The sequence below is a fragment of the Acinonyx jubatus genome, chromosome D2 (assembly GCF_027475565.1).
Source record: "Acinonyx jubatus isolate Ajub_Pintada_27869175 chromosome D2, VMU_Ajub_asm_v1.0, whole genome shotgun sequence".
Taxonomy (NCBI): Eukaryota; Metazoa; Chordata; class Mammalia; order Carnivora; family Felidae; genus Acinonyx; species Acinonyx jubatus.
In genome coordinates, this window is record NC_069393.1 from 65,795,404 (window position 1) to 65,816,906 (window position 21,503).

Below are 21,503 nucleotides of genomic sequence, written 5' to 3' on the forward strand. Positions count from 1 at the left end.
TGCTAGGAATTTACCCAAGGGATACAGGAGTGCTGATGCATAGGGGCACTTGTACCCCAATGTTTATAGCAGCACTTTCAACAATAGCCAAATTATGGAAAGAACCTAAATGTCCATCAAATGACGAATGGATAAAGAAGATGTGGTTTATATATACAATGGCATACTACTCGGCAATGAGAAAGAATGAAATCTGGCCATTGGTAGCAACATGGATGGAACTGGAGGGTATTATGCTAAGTGAAATAAATCAGGCAGAGAAAGACAGATACCATATGCTTGCACTCATATGTGGATCCTGAGAAACCGAACAGAAGACCATGGGGGAGGGGGAGGGGAAAAAAAGAGGGAAGGAGGCAAACCATAAGAAACTCTTAAATACTGAGAACAAACTGAGGGTTGATGGGGGGTGGGGGACAGGGGAAAATGGGTGATGGGCATTGAGGAGGGCACCTGTTGGGATGATCACTGGGTGTTGTATGGAAACCAACTTGACAATAAATTATATTAAAAAAATAAATGTCACCATCCCTCAGTTCCAAGGTTTAGGGTTAGAAGGGAAGCCTTAATCCTTGAGCCAACATAATTCAAAGAGTTTTGTTTTTTTTTTTTTTTAATTTGTTGTCAAACTGGCTAACATACAGTGTGTAAAGTGTCCTCTTGGTTTTTGGGGTAGCTTCTCCTGGTTCATCGCTTACATAAAGCACCCAATGCTCATTCTAACAAGTACTTGCCCTCAAAAAGAGTTCTGATGAACCTCAAATGTATATAATATTTAGTTCCATTAATAAATTGTACATCAAGTTACTTTCATTTTGCATTTGTAAATTTTCTGTTTCTTGATTGAATGGTATGCTTTCTTTTTCAAAAATTTTTTAAATGTTTATTTATTTTGAGAGAGAGCGAACATGTGTGTGCAAGCAAGGGGAGGGGCAGAGAGAGAGATGGAGACAGAATCCGAAGCAGGCTCCAGGCTCTGAGCTGTCAGCATTGAGCCTAAACTCACTAGCTGTGAGATCATGACCTGAGCCAAAGTTGGATGCTTAACCGATTGAGCCACCCAAGGTGCCCTTGAATTGTATTTTTTCTAAACAGTTGGTTCTTTAATGATCAATTTCAGGCCTGAACAGCATTATTTATAAAAAGCAGGAAAGTGTGAGTGAGAACTAGTAAGAATTTAAAAAATAGTCTTTTATCTCCATTTACATTGAGAATTAAAATTATTTTGAAGATGACAGCCTAGCTTGAGGGTTTTTCCCTCCATCATAAGCAACAGTAGACATAATTTTTAGAAGTAGAATCCTTTTCCTTATATTTTGGGAAGAAATGAATTTTTTTGCAAAGTAATTCTAGAATTTGGAATACAAAGTGAGATTAACTTTATAGAGTGCTTAATTTGCTTTGCTCAAGAGTTAACAAAGGGAAATGGAAATGTTTGAATCAGATTTTTTTGTCTCGTCAACACTGAATAGATTCACAGAAATACCAAATGTGAAACCACTGCCATAAATGTAATCCAAGGTCTTTATCCCCCACCTCTACCAAGTGAAACTTGATGAAGTTACTTTTTATAATGTGAGGGCCTTCCTCAGAAATGCCCTCACCATGCATCTAGAGCAAATGGAGCACCTTTCTTTTGATTGGTGGTCTTCAGCCTCCAAAGGGACTATTTGGACAGTGACTAACCTAGTGGGAAGATGGAATATAATCAGATTATTTTTGGTTCTTTCCAGACCCATGTCTTTATTAGAAAGTTGTTTGGATTCCTGTAGTCAGTGTTACAAGGAAACACTAGGTTATTAACAGTTTCCAATGATTTCCTCAAGAGTTCCTTTGGTTGTAAAGTCTTTTGATGCCTTTTGTTGATAAGAGAGGTGGGTGTGGTTAGTGACAGTGACACAGATTCTTAAGAAATTTGTGATACTTTTCTTCCCTCACACCCCCAATTCTCCCCTTCCCGACCCCATTCCACCTCACCCTTCTTAAATTGGATATTATGTGACAACTGACTTTTCTCCATGTTGAATATATTATACTGTTGCTGTGTATCAAAAATAATTGCCAGTAATTTCCCCAGATAATTGTTCTGGAAAATTCCCCTTCCTTTGAAAAGATGCAGGAAAGCATTTTTACTTAACCAAGAGGTATTTTTGTTTTTCACCACTAAATCTTTTATCATGGTATTCATAGATTAGAGACATGTCTTAAACTTGGAAGGTACTTTTTGTAACGTGTTGAACTGTATATGTCGACATTACATGTTAAAAGACATTAAATATATTGTTTGCTAACAAGCAGCACACTATAATGAATGGTTCTACCTTCTTAGAAATGGGGATTTTGTGTTTTCTGTATATGTCGACATTACATGTTAAAAGACATTAAATATATTGTTTGCTAACAAGCAGCACACTATAATGAATGGTTCTACCTTCTTAGAAATGGGGATTTTGTGTTTTCTGTATATGTCGACATTACATGTTAAAAGACATTAAATATATTGTTTGCTAACAAGCAGCACACTATAATGAATGGTTCTACCTTCTTAGAAATGGGGATTTTGTGTTTTCTGTTTGTGTATATTGTTAGCTTTTACATTATGCTATTTTCTAACATACTTTTACCATGCATATTCTTGGGATGTACTGATGGGCCATGCTTAAAGCCTTTAGAATATTCACATAGAAAAGAGGTATGCTAAAAACTGAGTATCGTGGATAACACAATACATACTGTAAATATTGAGAAATGCTGTGATTCATCTGTGAGATGAAAACAACCGGGAAGGGAGGGATCAGTGACATACCTGTGCTGGTCCAGAATGGGAACTCTGTAGAGTTTTGAACATTAACTTTTAATCTTTCATGATATATTTAAGTGCAGGGAATGACCTTTTGTGGGGAAAAATTTAATTCCATTTGTTTTTTGCTAGTTGATTTAAGTTGCTTTTTAAATAAACTTATGTAGCAATATGGAATTTAAAAGGACTATATTTTGCCCTCTGCAGGATTATGTTTTGACTAGGGCAAGGGATGGGGGAGGTGCTAGTGTAGATAGCAAGTACACCCCTCCCACTGAGTAAATTTCTTGTATCCCCAGTGAACCTACTGACTTTTTGTTGGTATGATTGGGAGAAGATAGAGGAACCCATTTCTAGGGATTCTTTATTTTTATTCTCCATTCCTTTAAAGACCCAAAGTTGAGAACCAATGCTCTAGTTCGTTAGTACTCCAGGAAACCATTTTTTGGAGTCATCTAGGAAGCTTTAAAAAAAATACTGCTATCTGAATCTCACCCTAAGAATCTAGAATGCAGCCTGGGTATTGGGATTTTTTTTTTAAGCTCCTCATGTGATTTTGATTTGCTATAAAAGCTGTATAAAGTTCAAAATCCACTGCTGTAGCCAGTAAAGCAAAAGTAGGCAAACGGACTTTTAAAATCTATCCTTCACAATTGTGAATAACATAAGCTCCCTTGAGGACAGGAAACATATTCTTCACTGTGTCTCTATCGTGTAAACTGGTGTCTAGCACTTAGTGGGCACTCCAAGAACACTTTTTGTGGAATGAAGGAATATGGTTGTTAAGAATCAATATATTTTAAGGGCACCTGGGTGGCTTAGTCGGTTAAGTGTCTGACTTCAGCTCAGGTCATCTCACTGTTCGTGAGTTTGAGCCCTGCATTGGGCTCCCTGCTGTCAGTGCAGAGCCTGCTTCAGGTCCTCTGTCCCCTTCTCACTGTCCCCCCACCCCCACTTTTTTTTTAAATTTTTTTTTAACATTTATTTATTTATCTTAGAGAGACAAAGCACAAGTGGGGCAGGGGCAGAGAGAGAATGAGACGCCGAATCCGAAGCAGGCTCCCGGCTACGAGCCATCGGCACAGAGCCCGACGTGGGGCTCAAACTCACAAATCATGAGATCATGACCGGAGCCAAAGTCGTTCGCCCAACCAACTGAGCCACTCAGGCGCCCCTGCCCCACCCCCCACTCTTGCATGCTGTTTCTCAAAACTAAACATTTTAAAAATCAATATATTTTATTTAAAGAATAAACCATTCAAACATTAATTCTTTGAAACTATGAATTATATGAACTAGAGATAAGTTAGTGATGAAACCTATTCTTTTTGTGTGTATGTGGAAGAAAAGCTGAAACTAGGTATTTATTTTTAAAATAGAGATAAGAATCCCTGCATGAATAAGTGCAAATACATTTTTATCATTCCCTTTAAGTGTATTTGCACTTGAGATAACCCACTGGGACAAAGTGATTATATCCCACCGAGGCTAACTCCTACCATGAACATTTCCTTGATGTAGTTTTTATCCTTTATCTCTTGAAAAAGATTTTTTCTATTTGCTGTATGCATGTGTTTTGTTTTGTGTGTGTGTGTGTGTGTGTGTGTGTGTGTGTGTGTGTGTGTGTGTGTGAAATAAAGGCAATACTCTGTCTCCTTCCTTCAGGAAACACCTTTTTTTCTCTGTGCAATACACAGTTTTTGTCATTTCCACTTTAATGTGAACTAAGAAGTCCTCCTTTTCCTGTGCAAAGGAAATTTCCCAGCTGCTCATAAATTGTGGAGCCTGCTGTGAGAGAAGGCAAGATCTCAGAGTTCCTTCTCTCTGTCCATGTGTTCTCTTACTGCTTTTTCCATCCAGCTTCTCTTTTCATTTCTAATATGTACCATCTACTTGACAAGATGGTGACTTTCTGGTAACTTCCCAAGGTGCTTTGAGAGTTAGCCCTGTTTTTGGGTGTCACACGTGGTGCTGGTACTTTGTGAGAACTTGGCGACACTGCTTTGCTCTCCGATTGATTGAAAAGGTAAGCTGGGAAAATTGAAAGGTTGAAAGGGTGTTATTTTGAAAGAGATTTTCTAGTGTTTTCTTGGTTAAAATGCTCACCACTTCCTCTCTTCTGTAAATATACCCATTTGAGCATATCTCAAATTTCCTGTGTTTTGAGCCTCTCATATATGTATGTAGAACTACCATTTGGAATATGATCTCCTGTTGATTCACCAGAGGGCCTCTAATAAACCTCTAAGTGTCCAGCTAACTGACTCTTCAAGGTCACAAACCCATTCTAAAGTGGAGCTGTGGGAAGGATTTGCCATATGGTTAAATGATCATCAGGCCCAAATATACTGTTGTTTTTGCTCATGCTGCTCCTAGTGTCTAGAACATTCTCTTGCTGCTTCTTTGGCTTTTATCTTTTTAAATTATAATTTACAAATCACATGTATATAATTTATAAAAAGTTAGCTCCATTATGAAATTCTCCCTTTCCACCTCTGTCGTCTTGAGCCTGGGTTAGGTGCCCGATGTTTGGGAGTTTACAGTGTATCCTGCAAAGGATATAAAAGGAAATTCTGGGTTTTTCTAGTTCTATTTTGGTGCCGTGGAAACCACTTTCAGGAATGGGAAACTAAGGATCATACATAGAAGTATGAGCTTAAGAGCCAAGACAGGTATTGTCATTTTTGTTACAATCTGTTTCTTCACAAGGTTTTTTATTTGGGGACATCATGATTAAAGGTTATTCTGTGGATTCTCAAAATACTTGTCATCCATTGATTCACTGACACGTCATCAAGGCTGTTTGGATGGGTGTACTGCACAGGTCTGGTCGAAGGGTGAGTACATGCTGGAAATGAGAAGTGAAGGGAATAGAATTGGGGCTTGGGAACATTTATATGGTTTTAGATGATTGCTACTTCCTGTTCAGCTAAGCAGAATCCTGTAACTTTGCTCTTAGTTAAGGAGATAGTCCTGTAAGCTTGACAGATCACAGCTGTATCCTGTACTTTGTGTGAAAATGCATTTGCTTTCTCTCCTATTTATTTGATTTTTCTAATTTCCTAATATGTTAAAGATTATTCCAGTGTTTCATGGAGGGAGAGGTTGGATATGTGCCCAGATGAGAATGTGAACAATGGTTAAATACTAGGTTATAGGCAGAGAGTGAATTAAACATGGGGTATGTGTGCTGCAAAAACTAAATGACAAGGAGAAACCTCCTCTGAATAAATTTCTAAAAGAGGGTCCCAAGAGCATTTGAATGTTTTAGACTAAGCCACACAGTTCCTTTATAGCGAATTAAGTACTTGCTCTGTATTTTTTAATTTTATTTATTTATTTGGGGGTTGGCAGAGAGAGGGAGAGCGAGCAAGCACAGGAAAGGGGCAGCGGGGGAGAGAGAGGATCCCAAGCAGGCTCCGCCCCATCAGCACAGGGCCTCACATGGGGCTTGAACCCACAGACCATGACATCATGACCTGAGCTGAAATCAGAAGTCAGACGCTCAACCAACTGAGCCACCCAGGCATCCTATACTTGCTCTGTATTCTAACTATTCCACCATTTTATTTCCAAAGTTTTAGAACAACCTCAGGATGTTATTTCTTTTATCTAACCATCCTAAACGTCTTTGATTGCCACTGGAATACTATTAATTAACCCAGAGCTCCTTCCTTCCTTGGAATTTTATACTCTGATGTTTAAGGTTAAGTTTAATACACTGGTAGGTTGTGCACATTAGCACAAATTCATTTTGACATTGTTCAGATATGTTTGAGATGTTTTTTGATATCTCAGTTGACATGGAGTGTTTCATTGATGATACAGAGGAATGACAACATGTCCATAGGAGAGAGAATTCCAATTTGAGCATTCTTTCCTAAGCAGCAACTGTAACTTTGGTGAGGTGAAACAGTACTGGTCTGAAGTCTGGAGATAAGTACTTTGAATGACCTTAGGTGATGACCTTAGGTACCTGTGAATTCTCACAAGTTACAAAGAGAGGGGAGGGTCTAGGGGGGGAGAGGGAGAATCCCAAGCAGACTCTGCACCATCAGCACAGAGCCTGACATGGGACTCGAACCCACAGACTATGACATCATGACCTTTAAGGTCTTTCCGGCTATTTGCTGTTCGTGAAGCCTGAGCTCTGCTAGCACAAAATGCAGTTGTGTCTTTCATTCTATTAGTGTCTATTACTCTCAAAGACTCACTATATAATATGAAAGATAAAAAAGAAGATGAAAACCCACAGTGTTCAGATGGTGGGGCTCATCAAGCCAAACCAAATACTATAGCCCAGGTAGACGCAGGTGACACCGACGGCTTCCTGACAGTATAGGGTAATGGACAGGGGCTTATGGGTGAACTTATTCAGTGACACCAACTTTTGTTGGTGTAGTACAGTCTAGAAAAGGATTGTATTTTTTTTTCTCTTACTGCTGATTGGTCTTGGAGAAGTCTAAGTGAGAGGATTGACTAAAGTCAAGCCTTTCTTTGGTAACTTAAAATGAAAGCATCTTCAAGAAGAACTTTTGTAAGGAAGGAAGCAAATTGGTACTATAAGTTCTTTCGGTAATGCACATAAAAACTGAAATACACAGATGGTGTACAAGTGCTTGTAGGGGAAAATGAAATATCCACTTACATGAAGACCTTCCATAACAAATGAGCTGGCTAATGAAGGATTAACTATTCGTTTTTTCTTTTGTATTACCGTGTTTATCTAGGTAGTATAATCATCCATGTAAATTTCTAGTCTGAGATACATTCCTTCAGTAAATTCATCATGAAATGTTTCATTGTATGAAATCTTTAAGACAATCTAATTCAGTCCTCTCATTTGTAGTTGAGGAAACTGAGGCCCAGAAAGAATGAGTAACTTGGCCAAAATCATGCTGTTAAATAGAATCAGAACTGGAACTAGAACCCAGTTCTGCTTACTCGTAAATGTTTATTATTGAGAATATATACCTATTCTTTATATATTTTAAAATGTGAAGTATACCCACAAAAATTTGCAAAAGAGCATGCAGTTTTAGTAAGCTACTGAATGAGACTAAATCTTCACCTTTTTTTTTTCTATGAATCCTCACCATGAGGCGTTGCTCTTCAATAACATCTGAAAGTAGCGTTCTGCCAACAGATACATTTTCATGTCACATTCTCTTAGGTTCTTGGACCATGAGGTAAGATAGCGTTAAGCAAAAGTAAGGTAACATAAATATAAAATTTTCCACAGTAAGAATCCAGAAAATTCTCTCATGACAGGGCAAGAATGGATAACACTGAAATGTGTTGGTTTTCAATAGGGATTTCAGATTCCTAACCCAGCAGAGAGAATGTGATAAAAGAGAAAAAAGAATCCCAATTATTTGCTATGCATTAGTGATTATGCAGTTTTTTGCTTTTATTTTGCATAATTGCTTAGTTTTGAACATCCTCATTATTTAATGACTATGAGGCCTATTTTATATTTAAATGTTTTGTGAATATATTGGGAATATTTCTACTCACTGAAAAAATGGTAGCAGGTTCTGAAGATGGGAGAAGCTGTTGAATAGCTCAGATAATGGAACGTGTTAATACTTAATGTTGCTATTGGTCAGTGTTTGAACATTGTGATCATTTCAGCTGTACTGTACATTTCAGTCCGTTCACTGTATTGTTAATGTGAAGAAGCAGAGTATTTAGCATACTGATTGGAGACCCAAATACTGTTTGAGAATCTCTCAGTTTTTTCCTCCGTCCTGAAGACTCACAAGTGATTACTTAATTTGTTCTTGTTTTTATGGGAAATATACGGTTTAACAGGTGAGAGAGTTTGGATTACTTCTTAAGAGTTTAGATTAGGAAAATGCTTTGGTTTTGTAAAAGAGGATCTAACAGTGTTTCTGGAGAGCAGAACTAGCCAGCAGGAAACATGGCATCGAGTTATATGCTTTTCCTACAGGAAAAAAGGGAGGCTTTTGTCTCTTATAGCTTATCTTAATTTTTTTTAGGTAAACCATTAAATGTAAGTTTAATACAGCTACAGAAAAGCGCACAAGTCAAAAGATACAGCTTGACAAATATGTTCAAAGTGAACACACTGTATAGTATCACCCAGATCAAGAAATGGAACAGCAGAAACCATTATCTCCTCCTTGCAAGGTAGCCATAATCCCGGCACGTCGTAGGTTAGCGTTGCCTGCTTCTGAGTTTTATATAAATGGAATCATTCAGTATCTGCTCTTTTGTGTCTGGCTTCTTCTCTTCAACATTTTTTACTGTGAAATTCATCCATGTTGTTGCATGTAACAATAGTTTTTCTAATTATTGTGTGTATTCCTTTTTATGGATGTACAATAATCCTTTTTGTGAATGGGCATTCAGATTGTTTCTAGTTTGGGGCTATTAAAAATAATTCTGCCATGAATATTTTTGTGTATGTTTTTAGTGTTCATATATATGCGTTTGTTAGGTGTACTTCAGGGAGAGGCATAGCTAGATGACAGAGCATGTGTGATTCCAGCCTCTGTAGATAATGCCAAAAGATTTTCCAAAATACTTGTACTAATTGACATAAGGATTTGTACTGTTTCAGAGTTCCAGATGCTCCACATCCTGGCCAATACTTTGTAGTAACAGCTTTTTTGTTTTTATTTTAACTATACTGATAGGTACATAGCATATCTCAGTGTGGTTTTAATTTGTATTTCCCTGATGATTAATGTGATGGGCATTTCATGCATTTATTGGTCATTTAGATATTCTCTTTGGGGAAGTACCTGTTTAAACCTTTTACTAATAAGCAGATTAGATCCTTTTTTTTTTTAAAGGGATTTTTAAAATATATTCTGGATAATCTTTTATCACATTAAAGTTTTATCACTCTACAGTCAACAGCTCACTCTTCCCTTCCGAACAATACAAGGATCTTAAAAACACTTAAACTCTAATTCTGCATTTCCATCTTATGTGATATAATTGATCAGGATTTCAATTCCACCTTGTTTTTAAACTTCTACATTTGTTACTGCTTATTATTTTTTTGTATAGTATTTTAAAAATTATTTGTTTACGGGGCGCCTGGGTGGGTCAGTTGGTTCAGCGGCTGACTTCGGCTCGGGTCATGATCTCATGGCTCCTGAGTTCGAGCCCCGCGTCGGGCTCTGTGCTGACAGCTTGGAGCCTGGAGCCTGCTTCAGATTCTGTGTCGCCCTCTCTTTCTGCCCCTAACCCACTTACATTCTCTGTCTCTCTCAAAAATAAATAAACGTTAAAAAAAACTTGTTTACCATTTTCTTTCCTCTTTCTTCCATCTTTGTTCTTCCTTCTAGTTTTAATTTTTCTTAAATTCATCTTTTAAAGTTACTTTAATGAGTTTATAGAACTCTTTAGGAGACAGTGTTTTATTTTAATAGTTTTGTTTGATGTACAATTCTAGGCTGACTGTTCTTTCACCACTATTATTTCTGTCTTATGACATTTTTTTCTTTTGAAGTCTACTGCAAATCTAATTATCAGTCCTTTATGGGTGATTTGTCTCTGAAAAATTTTAGCCACAACCTTCTCAAATATGACCTCTCCCCCATTCTATTTCTTCTCTAAAAACTCCAGTGTGTTAGATCTCTTTTCTCTCAATGTCTCTTAGTCTCTTGTTACACATTCCATTTCTTTGTCTCTCTGTGCTTCATTCTGCCTGGTTTTTTCAGATTTGGATTCCAGTTTATTCTTTCAAGTTGGGTCTAGTCTACTGTTTAATCTATTCACTATGTTTTTTTTTTTCTTTCCAAGATTTTCAGTTCAACTTAATTAACATCATGGTGTAGTGTTGGTTTCAGGAATAGATTTTAGTGTTGTATCACTTACATATAACACCCACTACTCATCACAGGTGCCCCTCCTTAATGCCCATCACCCACTCCCACTGCCTCTCCAGCACCTCTCAGTTTGTTCTCTATCATTAAGTCTCTTATGGTTTGCCTCCCTTTCCGTTTTTATCTTATTTTTCCTCTCCTTCCCCTATGTTCCTCTGTTTTCTTTCTTAAATTCCACATGTGGGTGAAATCATATGGTATTTGTCTTTCTCTGACTTATTTTGCATAGCATTGTACTCTCTAATTCCATCCATGGTCACCAAGTTTTTTAAATTATTCAGTAGTTTTTCAGTTCTACTGGTCTTACTTTATAACATCTTGTTTCTCATGCTTCCAATTCTGTCTTGAAGGATTTTGTAATACAATTTTATATTCTGTGTCTCGTTATTCCACTGTCTGCAGTTCTTGGGGAGAGGTATTAAATTCTACTCTGTTGTTTCTGCTAACTTTTATTTAATGTGGTTTGTTTACTCGTGGTTTGTAATTCTGAATTTTTAATTTGGCAGGATTTTATCTGTGGGGATCCTTAGGCAGCCTATTTTGAGAGCACCTTTGTCCAGATGGAACTTATATTTCCTTTTTGTAGGGTGTCAACCCTAAGACCAACCTAAGACCACTCACTGTTCTCTTGGCTTAAGATATTTTTGGACCCTGCTGGTGTGTGTGTGTGTGTGTGTGTGTGTGTGCGCGCGCGCGCGTGCGCATGCGCACGCATGTGTGTGTCTGCGAGCACGGGCGTGCAAGTACCAAATTCTCATAAGAGTGGGCCTATTGTTACAGATTCTCAGGGGAGACTTTTTCTTCTTCCAGTCAGCACTCTGGAAAAGACAGATTTAAGTTTTTTTGGTTTGTGTGCACACTCACATTTTTAATTCTGTTAGTGGACACGTTTTTTTGTCTCCCTTTTAACCAAAGGTATTACCTTTTAGGATTCTGGATTTATGTGTCTATGTGTCGTGGGGGTAGAAAGAACTCTACCCCCATAACTTCTGATGTGAAGAAAGCCTGGTTTCTAATTTAGCAATTTTTTCTTCACAGCATTGAACTTATCATTTTCAGAGGACCAAGCAACTTTTATTTTTCACTTCTGATCTTACTCATCCAAATAAATCGACCATGGCTATGATTAGGAACTCTTTCATAAGTTTTAAGCACTTATAATTTGTTTATATTGTTTTGTGATACAATTCAATTGTCTAGTTATTTTGGAAATTACTGAAATAAGAGTATTTCTGCGACTATTTCCCAATAATGGTATGATCTATATAACAGCTTTATATTGAAAACGATTTGAATGATTAGATTCCTCTTTTGAGCCCTAACTACAAATTTTTGTTTTTAAACCAGTGAGCCAAAACACTAAAGCTATGGCTGGTTGCTCTGTTCTGATTGTACTAAAAACATTGGCGCACTGCTTGCTTACTGGTTTATCAGGTACATCTTGACCTTTGTGTCAGAGCAAAGGCAAACACTTGTTGAGAATGCCCATTGTCCTTTTTTCCAATTCCTGTAGAAAGATATTAATTAATGCTAATAAGAACGAATAGATTTGATGGACGTAGTAAATCATCTGCACAAAGCTTGAAATAACGTCTTTTTTTTTTCCAGCTTTCATTTCTGGGGGTGTAGCAAAGGTAATAACTGTTTAAACTTGAAATCAAAGAAAGTAATTTGCTTTTGGCAGAAGTCCTTTCCAAAACCCTTATTGTAGCTTCCAGGCACATGATTGAAAAATATAGTAATAAATATGTATTATCTTATTGCTTCCAGTTTTTTTAAACTGAAAAGCAACTCCAAAGGTACTAGTGTGGGCCTTCTTTCTTTCCTCTCCCTCCCCCCCCCCTTTTTTTAAAAAAAAAACACCGTATCATTTATTATATTGGGCCAGCAGGAATCCGTTTAAAGGGGTTGAGAGCTGTTTTAGATTAATGACTTGGCAACTTGGAAATAGCCCACAGGAGTCACAGTCCTGCTTATCTTGGAGTAAGTTTTAAAAACTCAGCCATTAAGAATTGTTTCCATAAGCTGCCTAATTGAAAGTTGGAGTGAAGAAAAACCTTCCACTGATTCACATACTCTAGCATTCTTGTCAGTGTGCTCTATGGGGATCTTGTTGTTTAAAGGATGGCATAGTTCACAGGATAAAAATCTTTGTGGTGACAATCGATTAACATTGCAGCTCTGGGTTTACAGAGACTTTACATTGCTTTTCCTCAAAGTTCTAAATTTTTCAGTTTCATATTTTATAAGGTATTCTCTTTGGTGTAAGTGATAGCCATTTATTACATCCTAACTTTCTATATTGGAAAAACACTCCCTTTTTCCCATTTGTAGGATTGCACAACCTTTCAGTTAAGCAAAATCAAAATTGTTCACTTGTTGAGTGAGTGTTCCACTCCCTTGAAATAAGCCACAAAGCTCCCTGTGGGTGTGGCTGGCCTCATGCCACTGTCTCAGTTACTCCTTATCTCTTGTCACTCTTGGCCCCTTTAAGATGTCTCTTCACCTGCTTTCTTACTCTTCCTTTGCTCTCTTCCCCCCAGTTTGTGTCCTGCTCTAGTTACCTCCCTTCTAAAAGGCTCAGGAGCGGTTCTCATGAGGTTTTTTTCCCCTTTTTTTCTGAATATTCTGAGGAAGTTACTTATACACTGTCCGCAGTTATGTGTTTTCACTGAGAAATTCCTACTCCAGGGTCAAACCTCTCCGTTTGAACATTTTGCGAGAGGTTTTTCTTTTTCTTTGTCAGAGCTTCGGTATTCTAGGTGTGAATTCACAAATGTAAAGTACAGATGGCTTTTGCATCCCAGTATCCTCGGTTAAACACAGGAATTACTTTCAAAAGAACCTGACAAAGAATCTTTAAAGAATTCACATAATAAAAACTCACTGTGTTACATCATCATAAAAATAAAGAAAGAAAGAAAGAATTTACATAATATAAACAATCCTACCTTAATTTCCCTGTTTTAGGTGTTTGTCACTTAGGTTGTCACAGAGTGTATGCTGTAAGTAACCTTCATACTGTCCTTCATAAAAATGGGAGGTGTTATTTATGTGAATGTACTTTCATGTGGAACCCTATCTTAAACGTTAACCTTATGCCGTTTTTACATCAAGAGTAACCTGATCAAAATGGATGAGCTGTTCTCAGCAATTTAATGTGGCATCCCTTTTACTTTTGTCAGATTAGCCCAGTCTTGCAGCCTACAAGAGTAACCTTTCTCATGTGGCAACATCTTTCTGAGCCTTGAATTTGAAAATTTAGGCAATTTACAAGTGCAATGCTTGTGATTATTTGTGTTTTTCTTTTTTCTTCCCAGCTCTTCCCACTAAATCTACCGTCCTCATACTTGAAACCTTTAAGGATTTGAGTCCAGGGCACCTGGGTGGGTCAGTCGTTTAAGCATTGACTCTTGATTTCAACTCAGGTCTTGATCTCCCTACCTTGAGATAGAGCCCTGCTTCTGGCTCCACGCTGAATGGAGCGCTTGCTGGCTCCCAAAATAAATAAACAAACGTTTAAAAAAAAAAAAAAAGGATTTGAGCCCACAGGGTATGGGGTACCTGTGCCAGGTTAACCATGTCTTTGTTTACTGACCTTGGTATTAACCTAGAACATTCTTGTTCCTCCTTCCACGATGATGTGGTAGCAGATCACAGTTTGACTGGCTTCAAGATAATTGGTCTTAATTATTTCTAAGTCATTGGTTAGTGCAGTGTAGGAACAAACATTGTTCCAAGAAAGGATATAAATGGCTTTTGAACTTCTTTTCCTAGCGTGCAAGTCAGAAGACTAGGGTGAAAGAAAAAGCTCATGACACAAAACTGTATGGTTGGCTAGTAGATTGTAGGGTTCCTATAGCTTAAATTGTACAAACCACTGTGAGTTGTTAACTCGTGACAATTTTTATTTCCCTTTGGTATTGGGTGCATTTTGTGATACTTTTACGTAAAGTAAAGCCATGCGTTAAAGTACAAGGTTATTAAGTATGTTGTCTTTTCATATCTTTTCTGCCAGAGTTGTACAGCACCTCCCCCGGCCCCCCTCCCCAGTCTTTTAAGACCAAGCTCAAGTAACTTCTCGGGAACGTTTCAAGCTGGCTCTTTTCTCTGAATCTGTAATTTGTCGATTATAACCCAATAATGCCGTGGGCTAATATAATTGTTAAACAAGTTGTCTCTCCCTTCTTCCTCCCCCAGCCCACTAAGTTGCTAGTGTTTTAGGATCATGGATAATGGCTCATTGATTTCTTGCATTCTCCACCACATTGCCCCTTCAGTTGTAGCACATTATAGGTGTTGAAGGAATTGTTGTTAAAAGAATAAATGAATTTAACCAGAAAGTAGAGAGATTTATAAATGGGTTGACTTATCAACTTAGAATTTAAAAATAAGTTTTTAAAGTCTAAAACCAGAGTAAATTAAAATCAGTGCAGCTATAGATTTGGCACGAAACAAGTTGATATTCTCCACCTTCAGTAATATTTGGGGGCAGAAAGCATAATGCGCTGAACTGAAGTGCCTCTATAATGCTAAGAAGAGATGTGTTTACAGGCTAGTTTTGTTTTTGTGTTTGTTTTTGTTTGTTTTTTTATTTTGAGAGAGAGAGAGCATGCACGCGAGCAAGGGAAGGGCAGAGAAAGAGGGAGAGAGAGAATCCCAAGCAGGCTCCGAGCTGTCAGCAAGAGTCAGACACTTAACCAGCTAAGCCACCCAGGCACCACTGTTCATTTTTGTTTCAGTTAAACCTCTTCTCATACTACTAGTTTGCCTAGGGAAATAGAAAGCTGGCCACCTAGTATCCAGATACTTTCACTGAGACCAGTGGAACTGGAGTGAGGAATGGGCATGAAAAAGGAGAGAACATTTCTAAACCTGTTTCTTGCATTGTCTTATGATAGTATTTGGGGATTTGGAACTTTTCATTCTAGACTACAGGATGTGGTTCTTGCAGTGAACAGGTAGCAAGTGTTCTAGAACTTGATGGGGGAGAAGTAAGATGGTTGGTGCTTTAAGTCATGTGAATTGTCAGCTTGGTCACCTACCTATCTTATTAGCAGTGTTTAAGCAAAGTACTTGAATTTTTTTAGATGAGAATACTTAAGTTTCCCAAGATTAAAAAAAAATAGTTTTTAATTGGATAAATTATTTGAAATGTGAGACATACTCTTCCAACTAGATTTTGTCTCATATTAGAAAAACAATTAAAAAATGCCTACGTTAGTCCCATACTCTTGGATGGAGCAGATCAAAGCAACAGTAATATTTTTAACAAGAAATTGCATGTGTCATGAATGTTTCCTGTGTCATGTGGCCATATTACATTTGTTTGCTGTTCTGTATTTTGAACTTTTCCCCCAAAGCAGAAATTACTTGTGAATGCAGGTTTTTTAATAGCACATATATATTTACTCTTCACTTTTGAATTTTTTTTATGTAGTCTTTGTCTTCCTCTAAGAGATTGTTAATAAAATGCATTATTTTTGGAAGTATTATGCCATTGGAGAGTCAAAGCCACATATTGTTTTTCTTACTTCCAAGTTTGACAACCTTCAGATATAATACAGGCTGACTAGTTTGGGCATGATCCCCATTTAAAACAAAAATTAACCATCTTCAGACGTAATGATTTTCTGAATTTCTGCTTCAACTTCAGTAAGCTTAACTCGCCAATCATTGTAGGTTATGTTGTTGACATTTTTTTAGCCAGCAAAAAAAAACCCAGTTTTGAACATTAACCCATATTTCACTTATTCCCAACCTTGCCTTTTCTGTAACTGCTTCATCCTTAAATCCTGGATTACCCCTTTTAACCATCTATTAGATATTAAATAGATTTTAACCATCTATTAGATATTAAACAGGCAAAGGGTATTATTCATTTACCGTCCATAATATTTGAACTTGCCCTATGCTAGGTGCTGAGGGGCCCAGCCTGCCAGTTGCTTGCAGCACGTGTGAGAGCTATACCAGGAAACAGGCAATTGTGAGGGCTTATATAGTGCTTACTGTAAAATTCTTTCAAATTTGCTATAAATTTGAAATTTTGAATAAAATCAGTATTATTTTTAAGATATTATTACAATAAATTGTTGGGGTGAGGAAATTGCTTTTAAAATGAGTTGACAGTTTCATATTAACAGCCCCTTCACTTGAAGAGTCTTTTTTAACACCACCTCCGGCTCTAGTTGGAGTGTCATGAATTTGACCTGATTTAAACAGCTTAGAGAAACCTTTTCTTTCCTTAGCCAGTCTTGTAGATGGGAAGGTTCCTTCTCTTAGACATTTCAAGTTAGTCTGAACGTTCCACAGAACTGAAGCTTGCCAAGCAAAGCTCATATCTGTGGCTCTTTGAGTCACTAATGGTTCTACCATATTTCTAGAATTAACGTCCCCATCAGCCAGAGATTAAACTTTTGTCTCTTCTCCCTCCCACCCCAGATATATCCTTGTTAAGGGAAAAGCACTTTTGTTTTGATTTTATGGTTTGTTTTCAGTCTACCACAAGTTTGAGATGCCTTATGTTTCTTTAAAAAAAATGACACTTCATGCTTTCCCAGCACTTGAGTTGGAGACAACTTCTCATTGTGCTGGTGTGAGTTCTGGCACTTGAGAGTATCTTCATTCTGAAGCCTGTGGAATGTCCCCCTCATATTTGAAACAGAGAGCTTATCTTCTGTTCATTGGTTAAGCCCTAGCCCTTGATGGTGCCCCGAATTAGTGTCTCATCCAAGTTATGTTTGAGAATGTATGAGCATTATTAGGAGGGCATGAACTCTTTTACAGCAAAAGCAGAGGGGGGGAGTCCTTAGAACAATGAGTTCAGTCATGGGGATACCTAATTCCATATAAAAATCAATAAGATAGCTAAAATATGTTTTGACTTACTTTCTTCTAAAAATGTCATCTCTTTTCCTAACTTTCATAACAGTTGGTTACAAGTCATTTTACATATTAAAAATACACATTATTTTCCAATACTGTGTGTTTGAAAATATGTAACAAAATGGCATTTTTACAAGATTTACATGAAACAAATATTTGAAATAAAATTGGAGTTGGAGGGCACTGGGAGGGGTATTAGGATATTTTGAGTCTCACAGGAGTTCATACTGTAGTTGTTAAGCCTTTGGCACTCTGTAGAGAGTGTTTTTATTTAAAATCCACAAAACTGGTAGGGAGAGGGAAGGAGAAATTTGATTGCTTGAGAGTTACCCTAGAAGATTGGATCTGTAAATTTACATGAATCTCTGAACCAGGCAAGTGTATATGAGTGCCAAATAATGTCTGAACTAACCAAGAAAAACTTTTCTGTATGACTGTAGTGAAAGCGTTGGTTCCCAACAACTTTCACGTTTATAAGGATTTTTTTAAGGGACTAACTACACATTGGGCAAGCAACTGTGTCGTCCAAAAAGTATTGGCTGAATTTAACGTACTGGGGGCATGTGGATTCCTAAGAATGTCACACCTTGTCTATGCCAATAAATCAGAGTGTCTATTCTTGATACTAAATCTGATGTCATTGGCAGATTTTCCTCCCTATTGGAAGGATAATATTCAGAAGGGAGAATATTTTTTCATGTATTTTGCTCTGTGATTGGGGTGTTTTTAGGAATTTTTTTTTTAATTTTTTTAACTATGAAATAAACTGGTAAGTCCCATGATAACTAGATCTGGATTTCATTTTGTCTTTTCAACTCTGTGTGATCTTGTGCGCATTCCTGACATGTTACAAACAGCTTGTGTCTCTGAATGTGCAGTATTAATTTTCAGTGGTGAAAGCCCCAAAAGGAAACAGACTGATTCTTCCATGCACAAACAGCTGGGCAGTTGTGGATGGAATTAATTGCTGATATACATTGGCTGTGTTTTTCTTCTCTTGTCATTTCCTTTGCAGCTGTGAAAGTGAAGTTTGACTTGAAAACAGACATTTCCAGCAGTGCAAATCCAAAAAATATCAAAATGGGATTCTTTAAATATAATATCTGCTACCTGGGAGTTCAGTTTGGGGGTGAGATGGAAAAGAGCAAAGGATGGCAGGCCGTTCATAAATACATACATGGTTGAAAAATAGCTCAATCACATGGACTATGAGAAGTATTTTTGAATGGATTTATTTATTTTATGGCAAGAGCAACCTCATAATCCAACAAAAAGCTAGATCAGTCAGCAAGCACCCCCTTCCTAGGATCCTGAAAGAGAGTGTTCTAGGCCATCTCTGAAAACATCAGGGGAAAAAAAAGAAAATATCAAAATGTTCAGTACTCCAGACTGGTTTATTGTTCCACTGTGAAAAAGTAGCAATTGGCAAGGGTAATGTGACAACATGTATCATTAAAAATAATATTTTCCTGGTCTTATCCAAAAGCCTTTTCATTGTTTTAAATTCAGTGTAAATGATTATATAGCTTATTTTTTTGCATATATGAAAATTTTACTGAAAAAGAAAAAAAATTTTTTATTCCATGAGTTACAGGAGTTCAATTAAAAGTTACTGTTGGTTGTATGTCTGCAAGTACACATATAGGAGTAGTATTGATTAAAATCACTTTGAACTATAAGGAGATGTTTGGTAACAGTTTCAAGAACTGATACATTATTTTCAACACTAAGTTTCTAGGCAGTATGTGTACATCTTACAGGATATCTTATTTGGCAATCAGAAAAAATCAAAACTCTTATGAAATTATTTGCAGAAGTAGGTGATGACAAAATATATATAAGTTTGGTATGTAAATTCGTGATTTTCACCAAAATAATTCTTCCTTTTATGTATTTTAATATTCTACCAAAGCAAGTTTATAAATCGAATCCCTTATTTTTTAAGGCAACTCTTGCTAGTTAGTGGATAAGAAAATGCTTTTATTCTTTCTGCATTGCCAGGAGAACTAGACCCTTGACAGAGAAGGGTGGGTCATGCTTTTATGTTCCCGATGGGGCCCCCTGTTTGGGCCAACTAGGCCAAAAGTAAAGTTCTAGAGTGAGCTGTGTTGCCAACACCTTGAGATATGCAGAAGCTTCTATTGCTAAACTTAGAAGCTGGCATAGTTGGACTTCCTCTGTAGTAGTCAGTTCCCTTCCTCCTCGCATTCTGCTGGCTGAGCTGCGTGATCTACCTTGCATTTTATCTTCACTTTCTTCCCCAAGAAGAAATGAGCCCCTATTTTATTTCATGGCAGGAAGGCTGATCTACAACATGAACTTTTTCCCCATTTCTTGGAGGATCATCAGCCAATTAGTTTTGATTCTGAGGCCCTGAAAAATGGGGCAGCAGTAGGAGTGTGCAACGTGCTGTCACTGAAGTCGGCTTGGGTGTGTTGTTTCCCCCAGAGTGGGCTCCACCCTTGCCCTAACCGCACCTGAGTGTGGATATCTCACTGTTTAAAAAACAAGGTTCATTTTTAGGGCAGCATTGCTTCAGAATTGCCACACAAAAACCAGCTTAAGAAATGTACAGCAACTTCAAATTGTTTTGTAAGTAATGGGTTGTCTATTTGTAAAACTGATAGTGCATAGCTTAGGGGGAAGCACCGATAAGATAGATGGTTAGTTTTGTGTTAGCTGCTGGTAATATGCCGTGCTCTCCTTGGGAAGGAGCCTGCGGCTTTATCACTCAACTAAATTTTTTTCCTATTAGTTCACTTGTTTGCTTTTTTTTTTTCTTTTTTTTTCTAAACAATTTACTGAACTGTTGTTGTTTTTGCTTAGGGGATCACAGTGATTGTTTAAATTAAGGAAAATACTGGTAGTTTCCCAAATGTGCTAATTATTTAACATAAAAATGCTTGAAGGTAGTGTTTTGCACTGAATTTATTGGACCCACTAACAGCATAATCTAGCGGTACTGTATTTCGAGACATCGTGACATGAACTTTGTGTGTAAGAGTGGGTTCATTGAATTAAAAAAAGGCAGCATCTAAAGAGCCTTTATTTCTGTCATAATGATGCTTTGTCCTGCTGCTGTTGGGTATTTGTCAGAAGAGTTGGGGAAGGCTGCAGCCCAAAGTTCTGTTCCCTGCCTTGTCTGTGCCTCTGTTCTTTCTAGACTTTGTGACGTGAACAGTAAGTTGAACTATAGGAGAGAATTGGTGTTATTCAATGAGGTCCACATTTCAGCAATTTTTTCTTTGCAAATGGATCTGACCCCCCCCCTTTAGATATTGGGGTTCCATCTGTAGCTAGGTTTTCATGCCTGTGGAGTGTTTAATTATGCACTGACCAAAGTAGGCACATTGAGAGAGAGACTGCTTCGTGATCTCTTCTGCACTGACTGTTGTCTTCCTCTCACGCGTGTTCATCGAGTACCCTTGTGGGATAGACACACCCATTCAGTACAAGCAAGACGAACAACTTGCTTCAGTTGAAATCAAAGCTGAATGTTGAAAATGTCAGATTTTCGTAAAGCTTGCAGGGTGACATTGTGTCATCCTTTTTGGACTTACACTTGTGAAGTGTACACTTTCCTTGCTTTAGCTTCCTCTTTGAAAATTAGTAGTAATTGTGTTTAGCTATTTTCTAACATCACAAAGATGTAAGAATAAAGTAGAAGCTTGGTATCAGAAAAAAAACACTAGCCTGGTAATCAAAAGGCTATTTCTTTTGGACACTGGTTTCTTCACTTTTTTAAAAAAAAATTTTGGATGTTTATTCATTTTTTGAGAGCGTGCACGTGCGAATGGGGGAGGGGCAGAGGAAAACGGAGACACAGAATCTGAAGCAGGCTCCAGGCTCCGAGCTGTCAGCCCAGAGCCCAAAGCAGGGCTCAAACCCACAAACCATGAGATCATGACCTGAGCCGAAGTCGGAAGCTTAACTGACTGAGCCACCCAGGCGCCCCA

General features: G+C 37.6%; 1 protein-coding gene across 8 annotated transcripts in view; it reads left to right on the forward strand.

The window, feature by feature from the left end:
• ADD3 (adducin 3) overlaps positions 1–21,503 on the forward strand; it is a 123,060-nt gene that overhangs the window by 49,542 nt on the left and 52,015 nt on the right. Inside the window, exon 1 of one of the 8 annotated variants that reach the window (XM_053207562.1) lies at positions 4,451–4,826. The exons of 6 other annotated variants lie outside the window; for them this stretch is intronic. The gene's annotated coding sequence lies outside the window, so the exon portion shown is untranslated. Of the gene's footprint in view, positions 1–4,450; positions 4,827–18,341; positions 20,140–21,503 lie in introns of those variants that run through there. One more of the 8 variants, XM_015082955.3, reaches the window with a different exon arrangement.